The sequence below is a fragment of the Taudactylus pleione genome, unplaced genomic scaffold (genome assembly GCF_031769625.1).
Source record: "Taudactylus pleione unplaced genomic scaffold, aTauple2 ptg000186l, whole genome shotgun sequence".
Lineage (NCBI taxonomy): Eukaryota > Metazoa > Chordata > Amphibia > Anura > Myobatrachidae > Taudactylus > Taudactylus pleione.
The window spans coordinates 4,164,146-4,179,617 of NW_028284588.1; positions in this window are offsets into that span (position 1 = coordinate 4,164,146).

Genomic DNA, 15,472 nt, shown 5'->3' on the forward strand with positions numbered 1-15,472 from the left:
TCCTGCTACTGCTGTTTCAAGCCCTAGAATGCATATTTTGGAAGCCAAACACAGTCATGCATCTTCTGTAACCTTGGATGCAACACCTTCTCGCTCTGAGTTTAGAGATGTCACCTATAAACATGCAAATCAGTGCACACAAAAAACACTAAGGCTAAAACACAAACTGTTCACAAACTTCACAAATCCCTGAGGAGAGTCTAAGGGCATCCACAAGTGCTATGACATTTCTGACTCTGTAGTCCTAGAGAACTTCTGCCATTTCTGCACCCTCTGAGAATGTGAGGATGAAAATCAGTAAAAGTTAAGATGGTGAAATAAAAATTGAGGATGCTACTGTAGAAGTGCAACAGCATGGTATTTGTGTATCTGATGCTAATGATGATGACTTGCCTGGGAATAAAACCAAAAAAGACACCTCTTTTGTGTGGAATTAGGTTTACCCTAATCCTGACAACCTTTGTCAAACCATCTCTACCATTTATGAAGATAAAGTAAGTAGAGGCACAGTAGGGATTTTAACCATCTAGGAACCTCATCTCTGCATGGATAGTTCCAAGCACATGCAATCTTCACTGCCAACACCTTCATCATCAATCTCACTATTAATGAGCAGATTTATTATGAGCTGTGAAGTGGTCAAAATTGACTGGAAATTATTTGAAATTAATGTTATTGAGGTTAGTAACACTGTAGGAACAAAATATGACCCCATTACATGATTTTAGCTGTTATTATCAATTTTGAAAGAAATCCAGATGCAAACCAAAACACATCTCACTGTGCACAGCTCTAATATAAAGTTGAGATGCAGGTAAAATGTGACATACTGTATACAATGTTCTATAGGCAGTGATACTCCTTTGTGTTTAATAATTTCTATTTTGTTGTTTGTTCCTTTATCTTCTGACTTCAAGTAGATATTTTGTCGGTAAAAATAATAAATTATTTTTTAATGTAATAGTATTTTAAATTTAAAATGAAATGTCTGTCAAGATATGCAAATATGTCATATTTCATGTTTGTTATTTTTTTCTATGAAAAATTTACAATTAATAATAATAGATATTTCCTGATGGCTTTTACCTGGAAATATTCCTGATTGCAAATTGGGACAAACTGAGGCATGCCTTAAACCACACAAAAAATATTATTGCCCAAAATAGTCCAATAAAATGTTTTCTTAATCATTTGCCTGGTGTGGTCACATTGAGACCATGCAGGCTGTGTGTTACCTGACATGGCAACAAATAATCAGTCAGAAATGCCCACTGGATGGCTGCCGGAAGATAATATTCCAGAAGCTGCCAATGGCATCCCTGCAGCCTCCCGAAGTGTCTTCCATGCTACTGATCACTGAATATCACTGGCCCCATACACCCCACCCTACCACCCCCTGTTAGTAGATCTAGTCTCTGTCCAGCTGCCCAGCTTTTTTTCCCCATGCCACTCCCTCCCATTCAATGGTTATTAGATCCAGTCTCTGTCCAGCTTTTATTTTCACCACTTCACTCACTTCCCCTCTCCTGGTTATTATAGCCAGTCTCTGCCCAGCTTTTTTTTCCCCCACTTCGCTCCACAGCTTTTTACCACTTACCTTATTTTTTTGAAGAAGGCTTCAGCTTCTACTCTGCTTCTTCCCCAGCACTGCAGATGCTGCTCCAGCTTCTCTTGATCAGCGGCTCCTCCGACCTCAGGCTCTCCCTCCAGCAGTATTTCATGACATCATGACATGTCACGCGCCGACTTCAAAGCAGAAAACTTTATTTACCATAGGAGGCCGGCAGGTGTCTGTCATGAAGGTTGGTGGAGAAGCATCCCGTGCAGGCCCACTTCCTCCTCCAATTATGGTGACCAGGTTGGCAACCAGTAGCAGCAGCACTGGTGGCTGAGCCCCTTTTCTCCTGTTCAGACTGCAGGCTGTGCAGTGGCGGTAGGAGTGGGCAGGCCCCAGCAGGTCCCCCCTTCAGCTAGGATCTGGGGCAGGGACTCCAGTCCCGGCATTCCCCTCCTGTTTGTGGCCCTGACTGGCAGTACCCCCATTCAGCAGATGCAGAGAAGAACAACACTGGGAAAATGTAAATAAACCAGTGCTCAGCCCCCTAGTGTATACCAAAGCAGCCACCAAGAAAATATGAAGTTGCGAAGTCATGATGGTCCGATAATCAGTATTCCAATATATTGTCAATCGATATTTAAAAAAAAATCTATATTGATGTTTCTATTTAAAAAATAATAATAATAACACTGTGTTGAATAAGTTATAAATAGATGTATTTGACCGAATTAAATCATAAAAAACCTACAATTTCTGAGCTGTTTTTGTAAACAAATATTAGCCAATTAAGTGGTTAATAAAACAGTAGAACTATAATTCCTGTTACTCTGTCACTAGTAGAAACAATTATCAGTACCACATAGTTAAATATGCTTTATTATCAAAACGGAAGGATATGCACTAGTATAAAAAAAAAATCCACAATGAAGCAGATACAAATAGAAATTTGGATCTATAAAATCAAAAAATATATGTACTTACAATTTTATTTAATCGTATAGACTTTAGGGTATGTGGTAGTTTTATCATCTTTTTAGGTAATGTGTCATCTTTCCTAGATTCAAAATAGAATTATGCAATATCAGGCAGGAACTGGGCACTTTGACAGTCCCTTCACTTCTGAGTAATGGAGGGTACACACGGTCAGATTTTCTGGAAGATATGAACGATACTGATTGTAGAAATCATTACATCATTCATATCGTTGACATGTTTGACATGCATCAATGAACAATGCACATGCCCACATGTCAGATAATGATATCTGAAATCGACTGTGTTTGCAGTCAGATTTGGATGATTTAATTAATTTAAATACTGTCAGAAATTGTTAATCGTTCATGAGATCATTGGCAAAATCATTCAAATCGTTCAAATTGTTCATCGTTGATCTAGCAAGTCTGACCGTGTGTATGCACCATAACTTGTCCTCCTATCTTGGAAGCAGTATAGCTGGAAGCAGCAATAGATCTAGTTGGAAAACACTTTATAATACAGTAGATAATACTATATACCTGCTCTTACACAGACATTTATCCAGAAATAGGGCACTTTGGGTCTTAGGGTTATATTTACTAAAGTGTGTTTTTTTAAAGTGGAAGTGTTGCCCATATTAACCAATCATATTTTACTTATCATTTATCAAGCACATTCTAGAAGATAATACAGTAGCTAGAATCTAATTGGTTGCTATGGACAACATCTTCACTACTCCCAACTTGCACTTTAGTAAATATACCCATTATAGTAGCTTCACTATTTAAGGATAGATGCCAAAAATATGGAATTTGCAAGTCAACAATTAGAAATCAGTTTTATACCCATGTCACCCTATAGGCAATATAACAGTATGACACTGAAATACATACAGTAAAACAACCTACCTTATGGCCAAACAGGTGTATGACATTTTTCTTAAGGAAAGTCACTACCATTTTCAAAGGAATTACTTATATAGATTGGGCACCAATTGGATAGAATTTGACAAATCTCATCAAAGGTCTGAGGCTTAGAAACTGGGTCACACACATAACCAAATATAGTTAAATCCCACCACTAAACAGTATGCTAAGTTTTTAACAATATTATCAATCATTATCAACTGCTGAACAGGTAAAAAGAGTGAAGGTATCTGTTTCCTACAGGCAGGGCTGCCATCAGGATGGGATTGCCGGGAATGGAGTCCCGGGCCCGGACATTGGGGGGCCCGCCCACCCCTACCACCCAAATGCTCGCTACTACTATCCCCTTGAAAGTTAAAGGCCCGAGGGCCCTCTCCTGAACCCTCGCCACCACACAGTAGAAGTGAAAGGCCCAGGCCTGTCCTCCCACTCCGGCCCTCCTGCTCCGCCTCCTACTTATGCTGCCATGGCCGACACGTGCATTAATGATTTTCTTGTTGTGAGCCGCGTGCATGACATCATGATGTTCAGCTGCCCCGCTGAAAGAAGAGCTGAGGTGTGCGAGGACTGAGGAGAAGCCAGAACAGAGTAAGGTGGTAAAGTAAGTGTCTGACTCTTTTTGCATTATAGCATGTCAGATGTCATACAGAAAAAGAGATTGATATATATATAGAGAGAAATCTCTATATATAAAACCTCTGCGCTAATAGAAATCAACCACAAGATGTGAAATGGCAGATAAAGCACAGCAACCATTAATTGTGTAAAGATTGTTCAGGACTCGATCAATAAAACATAGTATATTTAATCATACACATAATAAATAGAAAGTAAAAATTACACATTTATCATATAATACATATAGTAAAATACATGTTGAGATAACCTAAATATTAATTGCAGTTGCTTAAATTACTATAATGCACAGCAACTCATACAATAATTATATTAAAGATATCTAAATATGTTAAATGCCACTATCCCTTAATTGAAATGTCCTATTACCGTCCGTATTCTAGCATATAATAGAAATGTCAATGAGGATTTATCCTGCTATTCAAACAGGTGATTGATTATCCTCATATATGCATGATGGTTTGAAAACTGCAAATGTCCAGTAATGATACTCTGTTTGTGAACTGGCCAGTTCTAAAAAAGCTGGTGTGCTGATCATGTGATCAACACTATCGCTACAGTGTATCTTCACAGCGCGGCTGCTGCTACATTGCAGGACATCTCCTTAGTGGAAGGCAGGCTGCTGCTGACACTCAATTCAAGGCTTGTTTCTGCTGGAGCTCAAACAGGAAGCCCTGTGGATATTGAGCACACCAGTGGGGTGAGCATAGATCTAGCTGCTTTTAAGAACTGGCCTGTTCACAAACTGAGTATCATTACTGGACATTTGCAGTTTTCAAACCATCATATATGAGGATAATGAATCACCTGTTTGAATAGCAGGATAAATCCTCATTGACATTTCTATTATATGCTAGAATACGGACGGTATTCGGGCATTTCAATTAAGGGATAGTGGCATTTAACATATTGAGATATCTTTAATATAATTATTGTATGAGGTGCTGTGCATCATAGTAATTTAAGCAACTGCAATTAATCTTTAGGTTATCTCAACATGTATTTTACTATATGTATTATGTGATACATGTGTAATTTTTACTTTCTATTTATTATGTGTATGATTAAATATACTATGTTTTATTGATCGAGTCCTGAACAATCTTTACACAATTAATGGTTGCTGTGCTTTATCTACCATTTCACATCTTGTGGTTGATTTCTATAAGCGCAGAGGTTTTATATATAGAGATTTATCTCTCTCTCTCTCTCTCTCTCTCTCTCTCTCTTTATATATATATATATATATATATATATATTTCAATCTGTGTTTCTAATCAGGGTGAGTTTTTTCACAGACCAATCCAAACTCTCTGCAGCTGAGATCTATTTAAATTTAAGTCCATATATTTATTTTTTATCAAGCGCCGGAGAAAATTTCTCTGTATGTCAGATGTCATGTTGTGGATGTGGGGAATGTGACTGGATAGGGCTGCTTTGTTCTTTGGTTACTTTCTCCCATTGATCATAATATTTATTTCTTTAGCTGTAAGAAAATCATTCACAATGTTATGTAATTATGGGCCTCATTTATCAATGAGTTTTATCACTCAAAATGAGTGATAAAACTTGTTGCATATGATAAATAGTGCTCCAGCCAATCAGCTCACAACTGTCATTTTTCGAACAGATTACAGTTGGGAGCTGATTGGCTGGAGCACCATTATTATACAAAATTAGTGTTATCACTCGTTTTGAGAGATAAAACTCATTGATAAATGGGATCCTATGTCAATTATGTTGCCTACTGTTTCTTTTTTTTCTAACTGTGTGAGTTTCTTTCAGAAGGTATGGGAAAATTATTTGAGTGCATTTGTCACCTATACTGTACCTCCATCATTCTGTGAGCTCCAAGTGATGGTAGAATCTCTGCTCCATGGAGTTGTGGGGGGCAAGCTAGGGTGGCACTGCCTATTTTGGTAGTTCTAGGCCCCACAATTTCTGATGGCAGCCATGCCTACAGGAAGGTGCTTTACTTAAAATAGTTCCAAAGAAGGACTTCTCTTAGTAGAGCCCTAAATGAACCAGAAGTTAAGACACTTTTAAATCTCTTCCTAATTGTAAATCTTAAGGTCTAAAGGGATTTGAGACTGAATATTACAAAGCCTGATATTACTAATGTTAACAGGCCATTTACTATGTGGGCTCACATGGAATTCATAAAGTTAAAAGATTTAGGAGACACATGTCAAACACCTGTTACTTCCACAGGAGACAAATAATCTCTCTGCATTTAATTAACAAGATTTCTAAACCTTCTAAATGCTTATCAATCCTCTAGATCAGGGGTTCCCAACCACGGTCCTCAAGGCACATTAACAGTCCAGGTTTTAAGGATAGCCATACTGAGCACAGGTGACTTAATTAGTACCTCAGCTATTTTGATTTATCCATCTGTGCTTAAGCATGGATATCACGAAAACCAGGACTGTTGGTGTGCCTTGAGGACCGAGGTTGGGAATCACTGCTCTAGATGCTCATAATTTACATGGTGTACAATCCACCTTAGCCATGTATGGTAAACCAGCATTTGGCATTGAGCTAGACAACACAAGTCCCCACTGTAAGAGCTACAGATCTAACACATACTTAAAAAAACTAAAACATTTTATTAAAAGCATAGCATATTACAATTGTGATGCAGAGCAGAATTGAACAACAAACAAAACTACTACTGTAAAGTATATAGAGTAGGAGATAAAAAATATCAAGAATAAAGAGTAAACAGTGAAAACATTAGTTGAAACAAGGAGGCCACAACTACCAATAGAACAAAGAAAGTGGCAATAAGAAATATTTAGATTCAATGGGACAGTGTAACTTCTAGGAGTGGATTTTCATCCCAGAATGGGACCAGGAAAAGTGCTTTCCAAAATAATTGACTGTTAAATAAGCCTATGCAAAGATTCCACTTTAATATTTTTCCCAAACCTGTACAAGGACATTAAAAATAACATAGTTAGTTAGTGGCCTTCAAACTGCCATTGTACCCACTGTAAAGGACAAGAAAAAAAAATGTGTTCACATAATTTCATGTGTTTATATTTAAGCATTTCAGTTTAATCATTGCTGAGCATAGAATAATTTAATAAAGTACCCTCATTTGTATGATCCCATCATCACTATTCATCTTTTTTATAGACCATAATGTTTGGTTTTTATAATACTGGACATTTATATATTTTTTTCCTAGTACATTTTAGACAGACAATTACCAGAAAATACTGCACTCAATTATAATAAAATTAACTCTTATCAAACAGAGCCAACAGTTAATATCTTATTGCTGATTTGTTTTATTCCTTAGTTAGTGATATTTTGGTTGATGATACAATTCCCTCTAAGCAGACTGCACTGTATTATCTGCAAATGCATGTAAGCACATAACATATTCGTATTGAAATCTTATCAAAAAGTCTACTTAGTATAAAAGCTTTTACTAGAGTAAAAATTATTAATCTATCCAATAACAGAGGACACCATTTTCAGTCATACTTTTGCAATCTTACAATAAATCAAATCCAATTACTAAGGCACATATCAGTGGTATTTTTTTATATATATTTATATTTCTAAATAAACACCACTACCACCTAGATATTCTGAGAAGTCAGTTGAGAAAAGGGAAATACAGTATAATATCTAGGATAAGAACTACGTGGCAAATTTGTAAATGCAGACTTGATTTTAAAGGACTCATACAGATTTGGCTACATAGAAGGTTGGAAAATATACACACATGGAAAAGCACATTTATGAGCTTCCAGCTGAACAACACTTGTATATGTATACTTTCTCCACACATTAGTGTACATTAGTGTGGAGAAAGTGTAGACATGTGGCGTGACATTGTGAAAACTATATCATATAGAAGAAATTTAGCATGTGCTGTCCTGTATATATAAGAGAGAGAAACCTTGTATCTAAAGAAAAATACTGTGTGAGTATCCTTGTTGACAATAAAAAATAACTGATTTATTAAAACAATGTATCACAAACTAAAAAGCTGGTGCATATATGGCATACATAAACCACATAAAAAGATGAATTATTCACTTATTATAGTATATCATCCTGTAGTATACATGAGTAATATGAATTGTACTCTGTCCACCAAACGAAAGAAATGCATTCCCAAATTAAAGTGCTTTGTGTAGGAGTCAGAGACTATATACAGTTACTGGTGCCACTTGGTTCATATGGTAAACAAGTCCAAAGAGTCCAGCAGGGTTACTATTTACTTGCAGCCTGTGCAATGCCTTAGCTGTGGTCAAGTCCCTTTAGCGTGACATTGTTAGTAGTACAGTAAATAAGAGAGTTGAACTAATCTTTTTAGTACAAATTTTAATGTAATGAAATATAATATGTCCAAGAGAGTATGAAGTCTGTACAGTCTAAAATATAGAATAAGGAATTAAGGTAGGCCATAGTCTAACCATATGGAATAGGTCTGGTGAACTGAAGCTACAAAAGGATGTTTGGCCAAACTCCATCAGTACAATATATAAACAAGGCCATAACTAGGGTGTTGTGTACGGCGCCATTGCACAGAGTGCAGGATGCCCTGGGGAAGCACAGCCACCACCACAATCTGTATTTGTCAGGCACCTGCTGTGAAGTTTGTTATGCAGTGGTGGGCCCAGTCAGCAGCAGCTCTTCTCTCATTCTGGAGTTCCGCCTGGTGCATGTGACTGTCCTATCTTCTGTGTGTGGTGACATCATGACGTCTCTCCCACAGTGGTGTGCCCAGGCAGCAGCAGCCCTTCTCTTACTCCAGGGCTTCGCCTGGCACCTGTGACTGTCTCGGCTCCCGTGTGTGGTGAGAAACCACAATGCCTCCTCCTCTCCATGCCGCCTCGTCTCCTTTTCCTCATCTCCGTGTGATGCCTCCTCCCTGTGCCTGGAAATAGACCAGTGTGACTGGGGACACAGACATGGAGGTGAGGTGTTGAGGACACAGACATTTGGGTGCAGAAACCAGGGGAACAAACATTAGGGTGCAGGAACTGGGGACACAGAAATGGAGGTGAAGGTGATGGGGACACAGACTTTAGGGTGCAGGAACTAGGGACACAAATATTAGAGTGCAGGAACTTTGGACACAGATATGGAGGTGAGGGTCGATGCAGACACAGAAATTAGGATGCATGAGCTGGGGACATAGACATTAGGTTGCTGGGGACACAAACATGAGGGTGCTGAGGATACAGACATGAGGCTGCTGGGGATACAAACATGAGGCTGCTGGGGATATAGACATGAGGGACCAGGTGCTGGAGATACAGATATGAAGGTACAGGTGTTGGGGATGCAGACATGAGGATGCTGGGAATATAGACATGAGGATGCTGGGAATATAGACATGAGGGTGCTGGGAATATAGACTTGAGGTTGCAGGGTATAGGAGGGCTGGGGATACAGATAGCAGGGTCAAAGGGACAAGTGTTGGTATAATATTGGGAGAGGAGGTCTTCTGGTAAAATGTCTGTGGTTTCTATTTCGGCAGAAGACTACACATTTAATTTAAAAAAATGTATTGGCATAAAAAATATATAAAAAAAAGATAAATAAAAGCAATATAGAAAAATACAATAGAAAATACAAAGTCATTTCTACAGGAGCTATTATTCAAGCTAAATACAAATATCATTACAGTATATCCAGGTAAATCCATGAGTCACAATAAACAATCCTATTAAAACTTTGCAAACTACAGAGGTTTCCATATACAGTCAGGTGCATAAATATTGGGACATTGATAGAATTTTCATATTTTGGCCTCTATTCACCACCACAATGGCTTTGAAATGAAACAAACAAGATGTGCTTTAACTGCAGACTTTCAGATTTAATTTGAGGGTAATTACATACAAATCAGGTGAACGGTGTAGGAATTACAATGGTTTCTATATGTGCCTCCCACTTTTAAGGGGCCAAAAGTAATTGGATTATCATCTCAAAAGCTATTTCATGGACAGGTGTGGGCTATTCCCTCATTATTTCATTATCAATTAAGCAGGTAAAAGGTCTGGAGTTGATTCTAGGTGTGACATTTGCATTTGGAATCAGTTGCTGTTGACTCTCAATATGAGATCCAAAGAACTGTCACTATCAGTGAAGCAAGCCATCACTAGGCTGAAAAATCAAAACAAACCCATCAGAAAGATAGCGAAAACATTAGGTGTGGCCAAATCAATTGTTTGAAACATTCTTAAAAAGAAAGAACGCACCGGAGAGCTCAGCAACACCAAAAGACCCAGAAGACCACGGAAAACAACTGTGGTGGATGACAGAAGAATAATTTCTCTGGTGAAGAAAAACCCCTTCACAACAGTTGGCCAAATCAAGAACACTCTCCAGGAGGTAGGTGTATATGTGTCAAAGTCAACAATCAAGAGAAGAATTCACAAGAGTGAATATAGAGGGTTCACCACAAGATGTAAACCATTGGTGAGCCTCAAAAACAGGAAAACCAGATTAGAGTTTGCCAAACAACATCTAAAAAGAGCCATTACAGTTCTGGAACAACATCCTATGGACAGATGAGACAAAGATCAACTTGTACCAGAGTGATGGGAAGAGAAGAGTATGGAGAAGGAAAGGAACTGCTCATGATCCAAAACATACCACCTCATCAGTGAAGCATGGTGGTGGTAGTGTCATGGCGTGGGCATGTATGGCTACCAATGGAACTGGTTCCCTTGTATTTATTGATGATGTGACTGCTGACAAAAACAGCAGAATGAATTCTGAAGTGTTTCAGGCAATATTATATGCTCATATTCAGTCAAATGCTTCAGAACTCATTGGACGGCGCTTCACAGTGCAGATGGACAATGACCCGATGCATACTGCAAAAGCAACCCAAGAGTTTTTTAAGGCTAAAAAGTGGAATGTTATGCAATGGCCAAGTCAATCCCCTGACCTGAATCCGATTGAGCATGCATTTCACTTGATGAAGGGAAAATGCCCCAAGAACAAGCAGGAACTGAGGACATTTGCAGTAGAGGCCTGGCAGAGCATCACCAGGGATGAAACCCAGTGTCTGGTGATGTCTATGCGTTCCAGACTTCAGGCTGTAATTGCCTGCAAAGGATTTGCAACAAAGTATTAAAAAGTGAAAGTTAGATTTAGGATTGTTTAGTTTGTCCCATTACTTTTGGCCCCTTAAAAAGTGGGAGGCACATATAGAAACCATTGTAATTCCTGCACCGTTCACCTGATTTGTATGTAATTACCCTCAAATTAAATCTGAAAGTCTGCAGTTAAGGCAAATCTTGTTTGTTTCATTTCAAAGCCATTGTGGTGGTGAATAGAGGCCAAAATATGAAAATTCTGTCAATGTCCCAATATTTATGCACCTGACTGTATATGGAAACCTCTGTAGTTTGCAAAGTTTTAATAGGATTGTTTATTGTGACTCATTAATTTACCTGGATATACTGTAATGATATTTGTATTTAGTTGAATAATAGCTCCTGCAGAAATGATTTTGTATTTTCTATTGTATTTTTCTATATTGCTTTTATTTATCTTTTTTTTTATATATTTTTTATGCCAATACATTTTTTTTAATTAAATGTGTAGTCTTCTGCCGAAATAGAAACCACAGACATTTTACCAGAAGACCTCCTCTCCCAATATTATACCAACACTTGTCCCTTTGACCCTGCTATCTGTATCCCCAGCCCTCCTATACCCTGCAACCTCAAGTCTATATTCCCAGCATCCTCATGTCTATATTCCCAGCATACTCATGTCTGCATCCCCAACACCTGTACCTTCATATCTGTATCTCCAGCACCTGGTCCCTCATGTCTATATCCCCAGCAGCCTCATGTTTGTATCCCCAGCAGCCTCATGTCTGTAAAATGTAATGCAGGTATCAGTACAGTATATGGCTCACAACAAATATTGCAAATGCATATTTTGCATTAAACAAGAATTTCTGAAAATAAAAATAAAATGTCCCAGTTAGTACCTCAGTCCAGCCATATATTAAGAAGTATAAACCATATAATCTGTCTATAGTGATATTCTGAAATATAGATGAATGAAGTTCAATATATGTGGCTCATAATTCAGGTGTATATTATGGATGAGCAATTTTATTATTATTATTATTATTATTATCAGTTATTTATATAACGCACACATATTCCACAGTGCTTAACAGAGAATATTTGGTCATTCACATCAGTCCTTGCCCCAGTGGAGCTTACAATCTATATTCCCTATCACATGCGCACACATATATACACTAGGGTTAATTTGTGTTGGGAGCCAATTAACCTACCAGTATATTTTTGGAGTGTGGGAGAAAACCAGAGCACCCAGTGGAAAACTATGCAAGCACATGGAGAATATACAAACTCCACACAGGTAGGGCCATGGTGGGAATCGAACCCATGACCTCAGTAGTAATGAAGTAATATGCTTACTATAATAACAGTGCCTGTGGTTAGATTCTCCACTATAGAGACAGGCTGTAATAAGTTGATTCTCTTGTTGTAAAACTGAACTGCTCCCATCCTGAATGGCAGTAAGCAGAATGAGACTGCATGATAACCTGTATGGTGTGTGCTGATTCAAGGAGATATGTATCAAGTCTTTGAGAGATATATAGTGGAGTCATTTCCAAAATCAACCATTCTGCTTCTGCCATTTCATGATAGTTAGAAGCTGATAGGTTGCTTTCAGCAACTTATTCTATTAATTTATCTCCAAAGTTGATACATCTCCCTCAATGAGGCAGAAGTAACAGAGCTGAGCAGGTAAAAAGGGAAGAAATCCTGACACACAATGTGATTCTGGGAGGTGAAATCCAGAACAGTTAAATTGCTGAAGTGTTTCTCTGGATTAGACATTTGCCAGTTTCATCAGTTGTAAGTATCTAACAGTACATTAGAAAAGAGATCCTTAAATACTGCTTCCAATCTGTGTAACTAATTAAGCACCTGGAGCGCTTGAATGCAACAGATGTATTGAATTTCAAATGGTCATCCATGTTCACAGCATACTGTATATATATACAGTATGAACTAATGGAGAAAAAAGAAGACTGCTTTTTTGGGGGCACTACTTTATGTGATTATTAAATATTTTAAAAATATAACTTTTATTAGATTACTACTAGAAAAGATGATAGACTTTGCATACAGAGATACATAAAACATATATTCAACCCTTATGATTAAGGGAAAAAAATAGGAAATAATCACCTATATAAAACCAATTACACTGATTGGCATCATATTATTTATAAAGTGATCTTTCTGTGCGATTTAATTAACCACAGGCATAATAGCAATAATGAGTCTGATGAACATAACACCATACAGAGAACAGCAAGAATAAAGCCAAAATTAGTGATATTCATCTGTCGTGTACCAAATAATCAGCAAAGAATATATATAAAAATCAATGCATATAAGTTAGGGTTTGTAGTCCATCTAACCATAGGACTGTAACCATCTCAAATCAATATTGAACAAAAGGTGTACTCCTATATCATTTGATAAGAGTCACCTACCATTGGTACATTAATGAACAGAGAAAACACATTAATTAACACATGTGTGTTGCACATATATGAAGTTACCCGTTTAGTCATAGGACACTATATGTCTCCAATACGTCCTTCAGTAGCTGATTAGAGAAAATACTCTCTTTGTATAACCAATTATATGATCGGTATATTATCAAAACAACACTAGTATTGTGATATCCATTAAATCATTGGTAGGAATCTCCTGCCATTGATACATTATTGAGCAAAGAGTACATAGTAATTATCACATGTGTGTTGCACATATAAGGAATCACTCATTTAACCATAGGACACTAAATGTCTCAGATAAGTCCTTAAATAGCTAATTAGATAAAATACTCTCATTAGTATGTAACCCAATATATGATCGTTATATTACCTAAACAGCACTTGTATTGTGATATTTATTAATAATCTGGGCAATGAAAGTGCCAATTCATAAGCGTACTGTTTCAGGTATAAATGCACACACATCATCATAATAATATTATATCTTGGACATTATGCAAGAATATGGTTATTTCAAATACATATCAAGGCTACTTCTCATCAGAGACCCAGCAGCAATAATGTGCTTCTAGCAAAGAGAAGGCATGCATAGTTAGTGTATCCGATCAGAGGTATAACTTATCTTATGCTGAAATCATGAGGATATTTCCTAGGATGCTTCTGTTCCCTATGGGAGAACGTGGCTGTGTATACGCACAGAGGACACAGACTCCGGACATGACGGCAGCGGGGAATCTCCCTCCACGCGGCTTCACAGGATAGTGCCTGGCCGTCATGATAGCTTGCCTCATTTGAGAGCAGATGAGACCACAAGCTTTGGCAGTCACAGCGGCAGCAGTGGGAGTCCTTCTCCGCACTGCCTCACAGGATGGTACCTGACTGCTCCGACAGTCTGCCTTGTTTGGAATTAGATGAAATACGTTTTGCCGGGGGCGGGGCTTGATCACATCAGAGTGATGCACATCTGGGGAACCCCTCTCTTAAACGGCTTTTCAGCCAATCATTGACTTTTATGATGGTGATAGACATACTCTGTGCCCAATCAGGAAAGGGGTAAGAGTAAAAGTAGAATGGGACTTGGTAATAAAAGAACAAATAGACATTGAATTGTATAGTTATCCATCCTTATCCCAGAGAAACCACAAAAGAACATCAAAAAAGAACAAACATCAATAATAATAATAATAAAGTAAAATCAACACAAGTGTTATAATCATTAGTTGTATGTCAATCTATGGGGAAATTAATTGATAACTAGGTCAAATATCCAAAAATATGGCATATTCTACCTAGTCATACTTATATTATCACTCTAAATCTGTGTAGACGTATAATATAATAAAATGGGCTAATATTAGGTTCTATAAATATGTTTGAGTACATTTAATTATGTGGGAAGCTCCCATTACAACACAGGTTCAACCATACACAACACCAAATAGTATAACATATTCCTGTATGCATAATTGTAAAATAATAATAATAATTATTATTTATTTATCATACAGCCTTATGTATGATATATGGTAGCACAAGATTATACAACAAAAAGCTATATACTAATGCAGATATTATAGAGGGCAATAGATCACCGATAATTATTAATATCAACAAAAAATTATGACCAGAATATTAAAAGGTACAATAGTCAAAAACAAAAATGTGTAAATTTGACACTAAACAACTCTATATGTGAAATGCCCAATTATCTACCCATATATGTGTAAATATACACCACCTATATAGTATATGATAATAATCCAGATGGAGGGCCTAGAAACTATACATAGAAAATGGGAGATAATCTATAAATATTAA